Source organism: Falco punctatus, assembly GCF_963210335.1.
Source record: "Falco punctatus genome assembly, chromosome: 8".
NCBI lineage: Eukaryota > Metazoa > Chordata > Aves > Falconiformes > Falconidae > Falco > Falco punctatus.
The window spans coordinates 46,134,014-46,147,697 of NC_137588.1; the positions used below are offsets into that span (position 1 = coordinate 46,134,014).

General features: G+C 42.3%; 2 protein-coding genes across 3 annotated transcripts in view; one reads left to right on the forward strand and one right to left on the reverse strand.

The window, feature by feature from the left end:
• LRRTM2 (leucine rich repeat transmembrane neuronal 2) overlaps positions 1–13,231 on the forward strand; it is a 30,683-nt gene extending 17,452 nt beyond the window's left edge. For both annotated transcript variants that reach the window (XM_080398311.1, XM_080398312.1), the window contains exon 2: positions 1–13,231. This exon is cut by the window's left edge. The gene's annotated coding sequence lies outside the window, so the exon portion shown is untranslated.
• The window catches only part of CTNNA1 (catenin alpha 1), a 122,832-nt gene that overhangs the window by 77,232 nt on the left and 31,916 nt on the right, over positions 1–13,684 (reverse strand). The window lies entirely within an intron of this gene.

The window sequence follows — 13,684 nt, forward strand, 5'->3', positions numbered from 1 at the left end:
AGAAAGCCAGCGACCTCATTCACACACCTCCATTTACCTAAAGCAAGTGACTCGCCAAGGAACCGTGCAGGATTAAAAAGGCACTAAAACCATGGCATGCATAACGTCATCCTTTACAGAGACACTATCAAGCCATTATTTACTAAGCTAACTAATTAGCCAGCCACCCTTGCAGATAATGAAAATGCATTAAAGTATTTAAAATTCTAGTACAAGCCCGACACATACAAAGTGGCTGCCCTTCTTCAAAAGAAAACGAATGTCAAAGGAAATAAGCCATTTAGGAACAGTCAGCACATCTGAGGTGGAGCGGGAAGGTAGCATCACCAACAGTAAGTGCTCAGAAAAAGGAAGTAAAGCAAAGCAGAGAGCTACAGGATGCAGAAGTATTTTGCATCTTTATGGTATCAGCCTCTACTTGTAAAGAAATCATTAGATATATGACTTAAATTAGCATTAGATAAATGATAAAGCAGCAGCTATTCAAAACAAACAGAATTAATGTACAGAACTGTACAATCTGGCAGAAAAAAAACCCAGGGAAATTGCATGTACTTAAGCTGACAGTGATCCGAAAAATCCAGCTGGTTAAATTCAGTTTTACACCAAGAAATAAGCTTTAACTGAATATATACTTCACTGCAGTCTAGTTCTGAAAGCACCCTTCCCTTTACATAGGCACTGCTCCAGAAGTAGGTAATATAACCAAAGTCATAGAGCAAGTTTACAAAATACATAAAATAAATTAATCAATCTGCTGGAAATGACACCAGGAATACTCCCAGGGGATACAAGTTCCCTGTGTACTTGGTTCTGAAAGAGCAGGACTATATAAATTCTTATACTCCAGTTGAGAGCACGCATGATTTTTTTGTTTGCTTGCTTTTTGGGTTTTTTTGTTTTGGTAGGGTGGGGGGAAGAGATTTTTCCACTGCACTATAAAACTGAAATTTGGAGATTTGAGCACCTGTCACCAAAGAGCCAGTTCTACGTTCTCTATGAGTAAGTCTTCATGATAGTGTATGGGGGAGTATCAGGACACGAAGATTTGCTGCTTAATTACTACCTTTTTCTCTACACACATATTCCTCATAGGATCTCCTCATTCATTTCAGTCGCAGTTCCCATGGTAGAGTCCCACAGCATATGCATACACAGAAGCAGCCTTTCGGGATGCAAAAAGCCGTGTATGACAACAGAAGTGGGAGGCCAGTAAGAGACCACCATACCCAGGGCAAGACTGGGCAGCAATCCTGCCCACAGCTACAACAGAACCAAGCCTGCTTCAAACCAGCTCTTGCAACACAAGAACATAAACTTTTAAGTTTGCAATGACTGCCTTCCTTAATTAAAAGATCCCATAGGAAGAAAGGTGACCATCTTGTAGGCTGTTAGCTCCAAAGGGGTCAAGACAGAAGGGTTTTCGGCTTTCTTTTTTAAACGTTTCAGTTATTTCTGCATTATCTTCTCATTTTCTTGGCTTTTTTCAGTCCAGTGACCTCTAGAATTGGGATTCTTTGACTCCTGGAGAAGTGCCCAAAAGCTCATTCTGCCTCTAAGGAAATTCACAATTTGGCATTTAAGGGGAACAATATCAAATGATATAGCTGCAGTCCTATTTTGTACTTGACATTAGAGCTCCCATGTCACCTTCTTCCCCCAAAATGACTCAATAGAGACAGTTCTCAAAGGAGAAATTCAAAGGCATAGCAGAGAAGAGTAAGCAAGCCACGTTACAGATTTTTCCCTACGCAGTTCAAGAAGCTGACTGGTGAGGCAGGAAGACACACAGATGAATCCTCTGAAAAAGGAAAATAAAACTGAAGCCATGGACACACAAACCACCTTAGCGATGTAACATGGCCAGCTGCTCAACCTCTACACAAGTAGCATTAATTTCTAAGGTTTAGTTGTTTTGAATAAAACTAATGCATACTTAAAAGCAATGCACAGTATTAAGTTAAAAACTCATGGGGATGGTGTGTAATGGAGGTATGTAACTTGGGCCACCACTGCCAGCCACAGCTGTAATTAAACTGCTGGGAAGCTTGAACAGGAGAAACATCCATCAAGACCTTCCAACACTAGGCACAGGACAGACGATGTGTGCTACAAACAAGTCCCAGGATTATCTTCCTGCTCGGGAAACAGGATTTTTTTAAAAGCATCATAAACCCATGATGCTAATTAATATCTGGAATGAACCTGAAATCTGTCAACACAAATGACCACAAGCTGACAGCAGGAAAGAAAAGAAACTTCAAAAAAGTCTCAAGTAGGTGATGAGGGCTGTCTTGAAATCACAGAAGATATCCGTGTCTCCAGTATTCCTTAATATTTGTGTGCATTTCTTCTAATTTTGAGAAAAATTATGCAACTACATTCATACAACAAGACAACATAAAGAAATTTAACAGTATCAGAATTATTTGAAGTCTTGACTAGTTTAAGATAATCAATGCCCTGACTCCTCCAAACTGCCCCTATGTGCAGCCTCACACTGCATGGACAAATCTTAATCTGTCATGATATTAAAACTCAAAACAAAACAGTACCCACCTCGCTTGTAGGTGGGAACCTTGGACTGAAATTCAATCAACTGAAGACAAGGCCATAAAAGGTACTTTTTTTAAAGAAAAAAAAAGGAGTCCACACGAGACTAAAATATATTCCCTAGACCGCAGCAGACGCAAGACAAGCTAGAAGGAAAGTCTGGAGCAGGCAAGAAGCAGAAAGGGCTGAGTGGCCAGAGAACCCCCCACCAAGGACACCTGAGCCCAGCAGAGCTGGTCAACTGGTCAGCAGCCCCCAAACTAACTCACGTCACCCACAAGAACCGTACCTCAGCCCTCCCCAGTTTTTCCACTGCACACTCCCCCATCACCCTCCTTTCCTTCGCTAGGCAGAGGTACTTAGCTCTCAGACACCGTACCTACGAAGTGAAACGGTTTCTAAACGAAGAGTCTTTTGTTTCGCAAAGCCTCCCCTGCCTCCAAAGAGCTACCAGGCTTCATTTTCCAAGTTCTTTCCGCAGGTTTCACAAAGTAACCGATAATGTCAATTCAAGTTATCATATTCAGTAAACCACAGATGACAGCACCTCAGGCATACAGAAAAGATCCTGAGCCGAGAAGCAATGTTTGTTTTTTTCTGGCCACATATGGCAGCAGTAGAGCACCCAATGAATGGCAACAACCTTATTTCTTGACAGTCTGAGGTTAACATATATGCAGCATGAGTCAATAATCCATGAATGGCTGCACATCACGCAACATTTGCATTCAGTCTGAAACATACATACGTTGACCAAAAATACGCCCAGTTTACAAAAGGCATAATTATTTGTGGAAGCATGCTCATGTGACTTTGCCTTTTCACTGACTACTGCTACTTTTGCAAATGCCCTAGTTTTCCCCTTGTGGCCTGATGCCCAGGGAAAACTTTTTTTAATTGGCACTGAAGAAAAAGCATCTTTTAGCACACCTTTGCAAGGCAGCTCTTGGCCTGTGAGCCCATAGGTTTGTTGCTGTTATTGTAAAGAAACTTCTCTTTTAGAGTGCCAATTCAGCAAGAATAATTTCTGAGTACAGTCTCCAAAGTCATGCGGTAAGTCTTTTCAAATAGCTTTGAGCAGAAGATTTTTAACCCTGACATACAAATTGTCTCTGCTCTGTTTCTCCTCTTCCCATTTGCCTCCAACTCCTGTCCCTCCTGCTGAAGAAACGTATTCCTGTGTAGACCAGGAGGAAGCCAAAATTTCCTCCTCTTTCAACAGTTTTCCAAGACACAGCTTAACCCTCATCCTTTCCTCAGACATGAGAGGGATTAAGTCACCCTTCTGCCTCTATTTACATTCAAGGGGGCTAACACTACTTGGATAAGCCACAAATGCTAATTATTCTGTATTGATTCAGTTGACTTTCTGGGACAAAGTAGGTCTAAAGCTCCAGGACATCAGCTTTCTTACACAGGGTAAAACAGCTTCGGCAAAGAGCACAGTCTAGATGTTAAAAACACATCTAGAATAGAAATTCTGGGTACCCATCAAGACCTCTACTGCTTGTATCAGGCTCTATAAAAGGGGCAAAAAGACACTGGAAAGCAAAATAGAAAGAAAGATAGGAACTTAATCCAGAGTCTGTATTAGATCACAGCTAAAGAAAAAAAAAAAAAGGAAGTCCAGGACTTGAGGTGCAAGTATTCTGTTATATCACAAGAACTATAGTTTTCCAACTTCACACTAATTCCCTCATCCCTTTCCTTCAACAAGAGAAATTCAAAAGCCCAGTTGTGTAATACTTCTGCATACTGAGAACATGATCCTGCTGGAGGCTAAAACACTGTTTATCCACAGATCAGCAGTCACTGTGCAAACTTATGTGCTCTGTTCCATCTATACTCAATTTTGGCTTTCAGGGAGTACTCAAGTATCACCAAATGGAGCTTCCTTAGCAGTGATTATGTATTTAATTTTACATAGGCAGATAAAGTTCAAATATTTTCCTGCAAAATGGTAGAATTCAAATGAATTGCCACAAAACACAGAATTTTAAAGTAGGATCCATGCATAGCATTACAGCATATTTATGTAAAATGGTTTACAGCTCAACTAAAGTAAAACGCTGCCAAATACCAACCACTGCATCGCAAACAAGGGTACACATCTTACTATTTCAGGTCTTCCTTCTACCAATCTTAAATGTTATTTGGTCAATTGATTTGGTCAATAGATTGAGAAAGGTCTGGAGTTCTAGTATTACATTGTAAGATACTAGATATGTGTTAACACTGGAGATAGACATGTGTCTAACAAGAAAGGAAATACAGATGTTTCATCAATACACAGATGTTTCATCAATACAGACCTAAAGGGGTGGGGAAGGCAAGGAGGGATCAGGTGGGACGGAAGCCTTCACTGCCACACAAGGTACCCAGAGGCCTCAATTCTCAAGTTCAGAGATAGCATTAGACTGCAATTCTGCTGCACACACAAACGGAGTAAGCATTGTAAGTGAGGGCAGCAACCTTCCTTCTTTTACATATGTGAAGAGTCTACAACAAAAATGCTGAAAAGTGTGGAAAGCCTGCAAGGTTGAGTACTGCTGTACAAGACCGTCTAAACTAAGTCCCAGCTACTGTCAAATCTATTCAAGTTAAGAGTTATTACTAGCAATTTTGCACCAAACAAGCAGCAAAAGCTGAAGGTAGTAGATAGAGAAGAGCAATGATTTAAGGTTTCAGACCGCTAAGCTTGTGCTGGAACTAGACTTCAGGTGTGAGTATTGGACTCCGTTGGGTTTCCTTAAGTCGGCATTAAGCCAGCCATATGCTTCTTTTTAAGAAATACATTTTCACTGCATAGCACAAACACTGCCTTGGGCCTGAAAAGTATTGACGGCTTTTAAGTTGTGCCACTTGTGTAAGTGAACTGAAAGCCTCAGCAGAGCTGGCTGCGCTGACCTTTACCACCAGCCACCACAATCAACCACAGCTCAGGTGTGCTGCCCTCCCTCCCCTCTGAGGCTGAGCACCCCCACCTCAGCAGTGTTTGGGATCTCTAAACCAGCAATTCCACACGTGCATCAGGATAAGCTCATAGTAACTGCTGGGATGAGAGGGAGCTCTGAAGAGCTTTAAAACCCAAAGCTCAGAAGGCTCAAAGCTTTGCATGAGCTGGCTTCTGTTTATTTCTACAGGCCCTTGTATTACTTCCTAAGAAATAAAAGTTTCCAAAATGTCTTCTGAAAATGTACCCCATGCTAAATCCCAGACCAGGATGATGTTGGGTAAGCAACCTGGAAGCTCATTTCTGTGGCCTGAAAATGCCTGATGCAGTATGAAATTCTCATCATCTTCATCAGGCTTCACTCAGAGTAAATAATTCAGCATACTTCATGTCAGCCTGTAAGCATTAAATTTCAAAGCTGTATCACTTCAGAAATGTTTTGTTTTAAAAACAGCATCTTTGTCAAACTGATAATGTCTATGGAAATTAGTGCTCAGCATAACAGCATAGCTCTCTTCACTGAGCAGTGAAGTCCATGACAGGAAAATCCATCTAGGCTTTCAAACCATGTCCATCACGTCAGCATCCAAGCATCTTAAACTGGCAGAAACAGTATTAAAAAAGAAAGTGTACATTATCTCAAGGCAGAATTTTTATCAGCATCTTTATCATAAATACAGATCAGTCTGCCATTGTAATTCACATCTATTTCCACAGAAATAGTTGCTTTCATTAAAAGGGCTATGCAAGAGCCCTTTCAAATATAGAGATACTTGCTGTAAATAAATTTTACAGTCCTGTGAAGATTCACACTTGTTCATTTCCAAACTTGGATCCTTGATGGAATACAAAGCTGTGCCTATTAATAATGTTGATCCAAAATCATAATGAGAACACACCTCCATTCTGTAAATCCTAAGTGTGTCAGGAGTAGAAGTAGTATTCGCTAGTAGTTCCGAAGACAATTATTTCTCCCAAAATATACTGAATAGATAAGCTGGGCACTTTCTTGCCCATTCATTTTCAAGCATCAGAGCTGCTCACAGAAGCTTAGGTAACAAAAGCAAAATAGTGCAATTAAGATGAAGAAAAACAGTACTTGGAGTGGTACGTTTCCATAAGCACACTAAACACAGAAATGGGGTGCAAAACAAGCATCTAATACGTTACAAGACCAGCAAGTCTAAAACCAGAAGTATTGAGACCTACTTCAGACATCCTCACCACCCAACCACACTGGCCAGCTCGCAAGGGCCCTCACTAGGCAGCATAGTGCAGCAAGCTGGGGTTCATTCACCTCACCTCCAAGTTGTGCTATATGACTGTAAATTAGATTAAAATCTAACACTAAATACAACCCCACCCCCAAAAACAGGCAGCTATGGTACTCAACCACTTGAGGCCAAACAGACGATGGAAACTAGGAGGGGCAGGGGGGTGTGTGGTGGTAGAAATCAGCTGAAGTAATCTGTGCCTGGAACGCCTGCTCCAAAACCAGCCCCCAATGGTTTTTCTCCATTTGCTGCCAAGCACCTCTAATGCAATCCAGACAGTCAAGGACACAGTCAGAATGTTAATATGAAAGCATTAAAATTCCCATTGAAATAGGGCCTGTCAAGCTACTTTATGTAACATGATTTATCGTTTCCAAATGTAGTAACAAGGGATTTTATTGTACAAGAGCATGTTGTACACAATGGGGCTCTGGGTTCGTATTCCACGCTAGCCAAACGAGAATTTCTGACAAAGTTTATGCTACTATATGTCCGAGTTACTGGTGTGTGTATGAAAGGGTTGCTATATGCATTAGAAATTGATGGGGTACAGAATAGACTTAAAATGAGAGCTCTCTGCACATTTCTGTGCATATTAAATAGAACCGGACACCTCTGATCACTGCTGCTGCACAGCTCTGAAACAGTGTTTATGGAAAGAAGCAGAACTGTCCCCATCCCTCAGGGCACTTGCATCAAGCAATAAAAATGGACTGTCAAAAGCTTAAGGAAGCTTTTATTTTCAGCCTTACACATCAATCCTATAACTGATGTTATCAAGTTCAATGTAGTCAAACTGAGAGCAGACTGGAAACTTCTGGCTAAGTTTGCAGCAGATGGCCTGCACTTTCTAACCTGCTAAACCCAAAACTCAAAAACCACTATCTCCTAACGTTTACCATATTTAACACAGGAACTAAAATCAAGGCAAGCTGCCCAAGTTCTGCACTAACACCACCCATGGAGAGTTACAGCAGACAGCACATATCCTGTCACGACTTAAAGTCTGTGGATTTATGTGTCTGTAGACATTTTCTTACCTCTCCATTCTACTTATCAGCTTCTCAGAAATGCAGAAATATTTTAGCTCTATCAGCCCACTGCTCTTTTTTATGCATTCGCTTTAAGTCATTTAGATAATGTAACTGCAATGAAAACTACACATATAAATCTGAGGCAGAGCCGACTAGTACAGAAAAGCAGAGACGCTGACAAGAATTGTACTTGCTCTGTACACTGGGAGAGGTATCGCACCAGCTGCTAAGGCAAATGCGTCGCTGGGATAAACTGGCAGTAGTGTCAAAAAATATTCTGCTTCACAATTTTTACTTGGAGCAAACTGCAACCGGTCAACATCTACCCATACAAGATTACGGAGTTAGACAAAAAGACTGTACCTGTGTGTTTTGTTATATTGCTGCACTCGGGATCCTCTCTTTCTTGTTAACTTCTTCATTGGTGTACCGTTAACCTTGAACACCATTCAAGAAGATGCTTTGTTCTGCCCTCTTCCCTTGTCTAAGTCTGGTATCAATGTCCAACTAAACTCAAATATGCTTTGTATTTTTTTTTTCATTTAATTAATAAAACACACACCAAGAATGCCCGACTGCAACAGATCACACAAAGATCTGGATCTTGCCAGCAATTATTTTTATTACAAACACTGCTACAACTGATGTGGTCAATTTATTGTATTCCAGACAGCTGATCTCAGATCCAAGACCTTGGACTACTCCGCTTTCACAATGCCAGTCAGAACAAATAATGAATTTTTTTAGGCCTTCCCATTCTTGCTCTGCCATTCAGCACTAGCAGTAAGAATCAAGTTTACTCCAAGTAATGAAACCCAAATGCATACAAACATTTGTATTTGCTATTTCAATCCAGGAGGGATCTGCAATGCAAGTTTAAAAGGGAAAACTATTTTCTGTTGGAATTGTGAGAAGTGAGCAAAAGCCATAATGGAAACCAGCTCTCCCCAGGTGAAGCGGAAGATGAGGGGAAAAAGCTAAAGAATCAGATGCTACAATTAAGGGCTGAACAGCTGGCATTTTAAGGAATGTGGCTTATAAACCAAGAGGCTGGGTAATAAAATGGCAGTTGAAGTTCAGTGGACGTAAGTAGTAAGTGATGCACAAGCAAAAAGACCATCTAACTTAACATTCACAGGAACAGACTCCTACCACTATGACTCAGAATCTAAATCTTGATGGTAGTGAGGTGGTTTGACCCTGGTTGGATGCCGGTGCCCACCAAAACCACTCTATCACCCCCCTCCTCAACAGGACAGGGGGGAGAAAAAAAATAAAAAAAGGCTCATGGGTCAAGATAAGGACAGGGACATCACTCAGCAATTACTGTCACAGGCAAAACAGACTTGACTTGGGAAAAACTAGTTTCATTTATTACCATTCAAATCAGAAAAACACCTTCCCCCTACTCCTCCCTTCTTCCTGGGCTTCACTTAATTTCCCGTTTCTCTACCTCCCCCGCAAGCAGCGCAGGGGGACGGGGAGTGGGGGTTACAGTCAGTGCACCACATAGTTTCCGTCGCTCCTTCCTCCCCCCATTCCTCCCCTGCTCCAGGTGTGGGGTCCCTCCCATGGGAGTCAGCTCTCCATGAACTGCTCCAGCATAGGTCCTTCCCATGGGTTGCAGATCTTCACAGGCTGCTCCAGCGCGGGTCCCCCACAGGGTCGCCAGCCCTGCCAGCAGACCTGTTTTAGCGTGGGCCTCCCTCAGGTCACAGCCCACTTCGGGCTCCCACCTGCTCCAGCATGGGGCCCTCTCCGGGCTCCGGGCGGGGATCTGCTCCACCGTTCACCTCCATGGGCTGAGGGGGACAGCCTGCCTCTCCATGGTCTTACCCATGGGCTGCCGGGGAATCTCCACTCTGCTGCCTGGCGCGCCTCCTCCCCTCCTCCTGCACGGACCTGGGTGTCTGCAGAGCTGTTGCTCTCACACACTCTCATCCCTCTCCCCCACTGGTGCAGACCCTCCCTCCTTCTTAATATGCTATCACAGAGGTGCTGCCACCGTCACCGATTAGCTCAGCCTTCACCAGCAGTGGGTCTGCCTTGGAGCCAGTGGCATTGGCTCCATCAGGCATGGGGAAAGCTTCTAGCACCTTCTCACAGAAGCCAACCCTGTAGGCCTCCCCACTACCAAAACCTTGCCATGCAAACCCACCACAGGCAGCCATTTCACTGAGGTACCACCTCAGTGCTCAGCAGCTATCAGAAAGCAAATCGAGTGTTAGACACTGTCAGTACAGACTAAAGAACACCTCCAGAACATACCGTGACACTGCCCGAATCCTGAACGGCAGGTGCACTTCTGGTCCCCAAAAGGAAATATGAATTCCCCAAAGGGAATCTGAAAATCCAGACAAGGTGCAAGACGAGATTGCAGAATGTGCCCACATCAGCATTTCGGCTCAGGTTAGAACTGCACTTCTGAAACTCACCTCCCCGTCACTGCCACTTTGTGCGCTGCGCTTCGCATCTCAGAGCCTTCCTGGGCCACATGAGCTGGATCCTCTGAGTGAATCTAAACAAGGAGACAGCCACTACCACAGCAAATGCTAACGAGCACCCACTCCACAGGACCAGGCTAAAATCAGCTGATCCAAGTGTCCACAAAATGCAGATAAGCACAGGCATACAGTCCTAATTCACTCTACAAATCCCATTCCTAATCCACCACGCTGTTTGATAGTGAGGGCACAGCCAACGCTGAAAGGTGATGTTGCATATCTTGTTTATGACAAGCACCTAATAAAAACAGGACATTTCATTCTAGGGAAGATAAAACCAATGTCTCCTACATGATATGGCTCTGAAACAACGTAACTGGCATAAAGGAGGAGCACTGAGTACCTGCTCAGCGTCTTTTCCTAAAGGAGATGCAAGAAATGTCCAACAAAACAGGCAGAAGGTCGTTCTGCTTCAAAGCAAAAGAAGATGTTTCTTCACACAGCACCTATTTAAGCAGGAGAAGTCCTTGCTAATGAAGATTATGCTGTAAATTTATAAGGGTTTAGAAAGAAGCAATACAGATTTGTTGGGGGAAATTAATTCAATTGGGGGAAAGTCCATCAAGAGCCATGAAATGCAGTCAGCAATGCTAGCTCTGGAAGTATCTGAAATGCAGACTGCTGGCATCTGGGGGATACTGTGGGCAAGTAAAGCTACACACCTCTCGTTATTGTCCCCTCTCTTGTAGGATCCACTACTGACCGCTGCCAAGCCAGGATACCAGGCCCTGATGTACAAGATTTAGTCTGACCAAGTTGGACTACTCTTGAAAATGGCAAGACAGTTGTGCTAGATGGAAAAGGAAGTAAAACACACACCAATCTAAGAAAAGGGGAAACAAATATCTGTAGCAAACTACTGAACAAGCAAATCTTGCCTTTCTTCTAGGGTCATAATCACAGGCTTCATCACCACGCCAGCAGATGCAGCAGGGGTCAAGCGATCCTACAATTCAGTTTATTACTGACAACTGTTACTCAGACAGAAACTCCTGCCACACACTGTAACACAGCCTGTAATGCTTGCAGGCTCAGACCCTTGGGGACAAGCCCAGAGAAACAGTTAAACTGTGGGTCCAAACACTACACTTTTAAGTTGTACGCTATCAAGAAAATTGTGCTTTTATTGCCAGAAATCTGAAAGAAATCCCCAAAAGCTAGAGGAAGTCACTAAAACAGAAGACATTTAAAACTAAAAGGGAATCTGCCTCAAGACATTCCTGTGCTTCAACCTTTCCAGTGTGTTTCTCATTCAATTTTCTCTCTGAATTTTTACACTCAGCCAATAAATACCTCTTATTCTAGCACTCACATAGGATTTATGATGCACTGCAAGTGCCGTGCAATTAACAGATTTAATGCCCAATTCATTTCCTTCTTCAAAGGGAGGCTGAAGAAAAGCGTAAGAGGAGTCGGCTGGGTACCGGAGCCGTGGGTACATCATACATACACATGACATTTCCTCTACCACTACTGTAAGTCAGCACATCCCCAGCTCTTCCTGTAGATGTATCAAACCTTTTTTCACCGTTTAGATTCCCAACTATTATTCATTCTTCAGCTTAATCATTGAGGGGTTTACAGTATGGATTTTTTACACACCATCCCACATTTTCACCATAATTTATCAATTGCTTTTTCCACTCCATTTCACTGAATTTCTAATCTCATTTCCCCAACTACACTGTCTACAATCATAACATAGCAGTGACTTTAAAAAATTCAGTATGCTCCACTAATTTCACAATGTGTTAAGAGAGATAAAAGAGAGAATGCATTCTTTCTATCTCAGCATGATGACTTTACCTTGCATATCAGAGGCAACAGTACACAGCCAAGGAGGAAGACAGGCATTTCTGCGAAAGGAAGTCAAAGCTCTGCAGCCCTACACAGGTAGTAGTGACCAACTTCCAGTGAGAGAAATGATACCAACTCTTATGTGCAAGACCGAGCATTTCCATCTTCCACATTTTTAATTAGCATTTGGTGGATGTTTTATTCTGAATCATGCCGACAGGGCTTCATCTAGTCCAGCAGCACATTCGTTCAGGAAATTATTACAGATGCATCATACTAATAAAACACCCTGCTCTGAAAAGAATTTTAAATGACACAACTTAGCGGTTTGCTTCCCAGCTGCTGTCTTTAAGCTCTATATAATGTCAATGCTGAGCACAAGCTACTTTCACAAGCAATTAAAGGCAGACTACATGAAGTACCTAGCTCAGCCCGCAGGCTATATAAGGCTTGGCTTTCAGTTTTGTTCAATTACTTTGTCCTTGTCTTTGGTAAACAGAAATCCTTGTTTTACTTACTCTCTACCACACACAGCACCTGTTCTCCAAACCATACAACCCTAATCTGCACATGGCAGCCTTTGGACCAGTTTTACTCTACGCTGACATAGTTTTCACCTAAAAATCTGAAGGTAAGGTACCCACCACAGTAGTGCTCCTAAATAAATTCTACTGTCTAGAAAAAAGGTATTTGAACCAAGTTTCACCTTAAACACGCCAAAAAGCATAAATAAAGATTTCTCTTCATCCCATTAAGATTTTTTCAGCCAATTTTACTTGTGACAGTGCAACAAGCCATGTGGTTTGCTTAAGTTGTTGCTATTTCTGCAACTTTATTTCTGAAATCAACTTCAGCAGTACTTAAGTTTAAAGACTAGATACGGTCTAAATCCTATGATCTCCCAACCTCACCTCTCAACACAGTGAGAGCTATTCAGATTAAAACCCACTGGGATAAGAACACAGAGGCAACAGAGGGCAGGGAAGTCCAGCATTATATCATGATACCCTCAAATGCAGAAGCTTATCCGCATGACATGACACTCCAACTGTAGAAACATTCTTAGGCTTCAAATACTGTGTGGATGTTAAATGCTTAAACACTGGGGGGGGGGGGGGGGGGGAATGCTCGGAGTCCAATATTTACACCACACTGTTCTCAGGATTTCTTACTAAATATTTAACTTCATACATCACCTCTACTCAAACTGAGTAGCAACAGTAATTAAACTCTACTCTGAGAATCTATGCCTGTAGTTAAAAAGATGACAGTTAAGCTTCTCGAGCTTCAACAGAAGTGAAGTTGCACTACTTTTTCCATACAAGTTATCTTATGTAAACAGAGGCAAAAAACCAGGCTAATTCTATTGAATTTCTATGCAAACCAGTATTAACAGTCATTAAATAAAAACAGTGCTGAAGGGTTAACACTGTGGTGACAATAGTTGCCTGGAAGAAGACTAGAGATCAATTTTAAGGTAAGTATCATTGACAATTTAGGTATATTTGAACCTGCCTCTTGACCAACCTTTCAGGCTTACTGGTTACTGCTCAATTTCTGTTCAGGAAC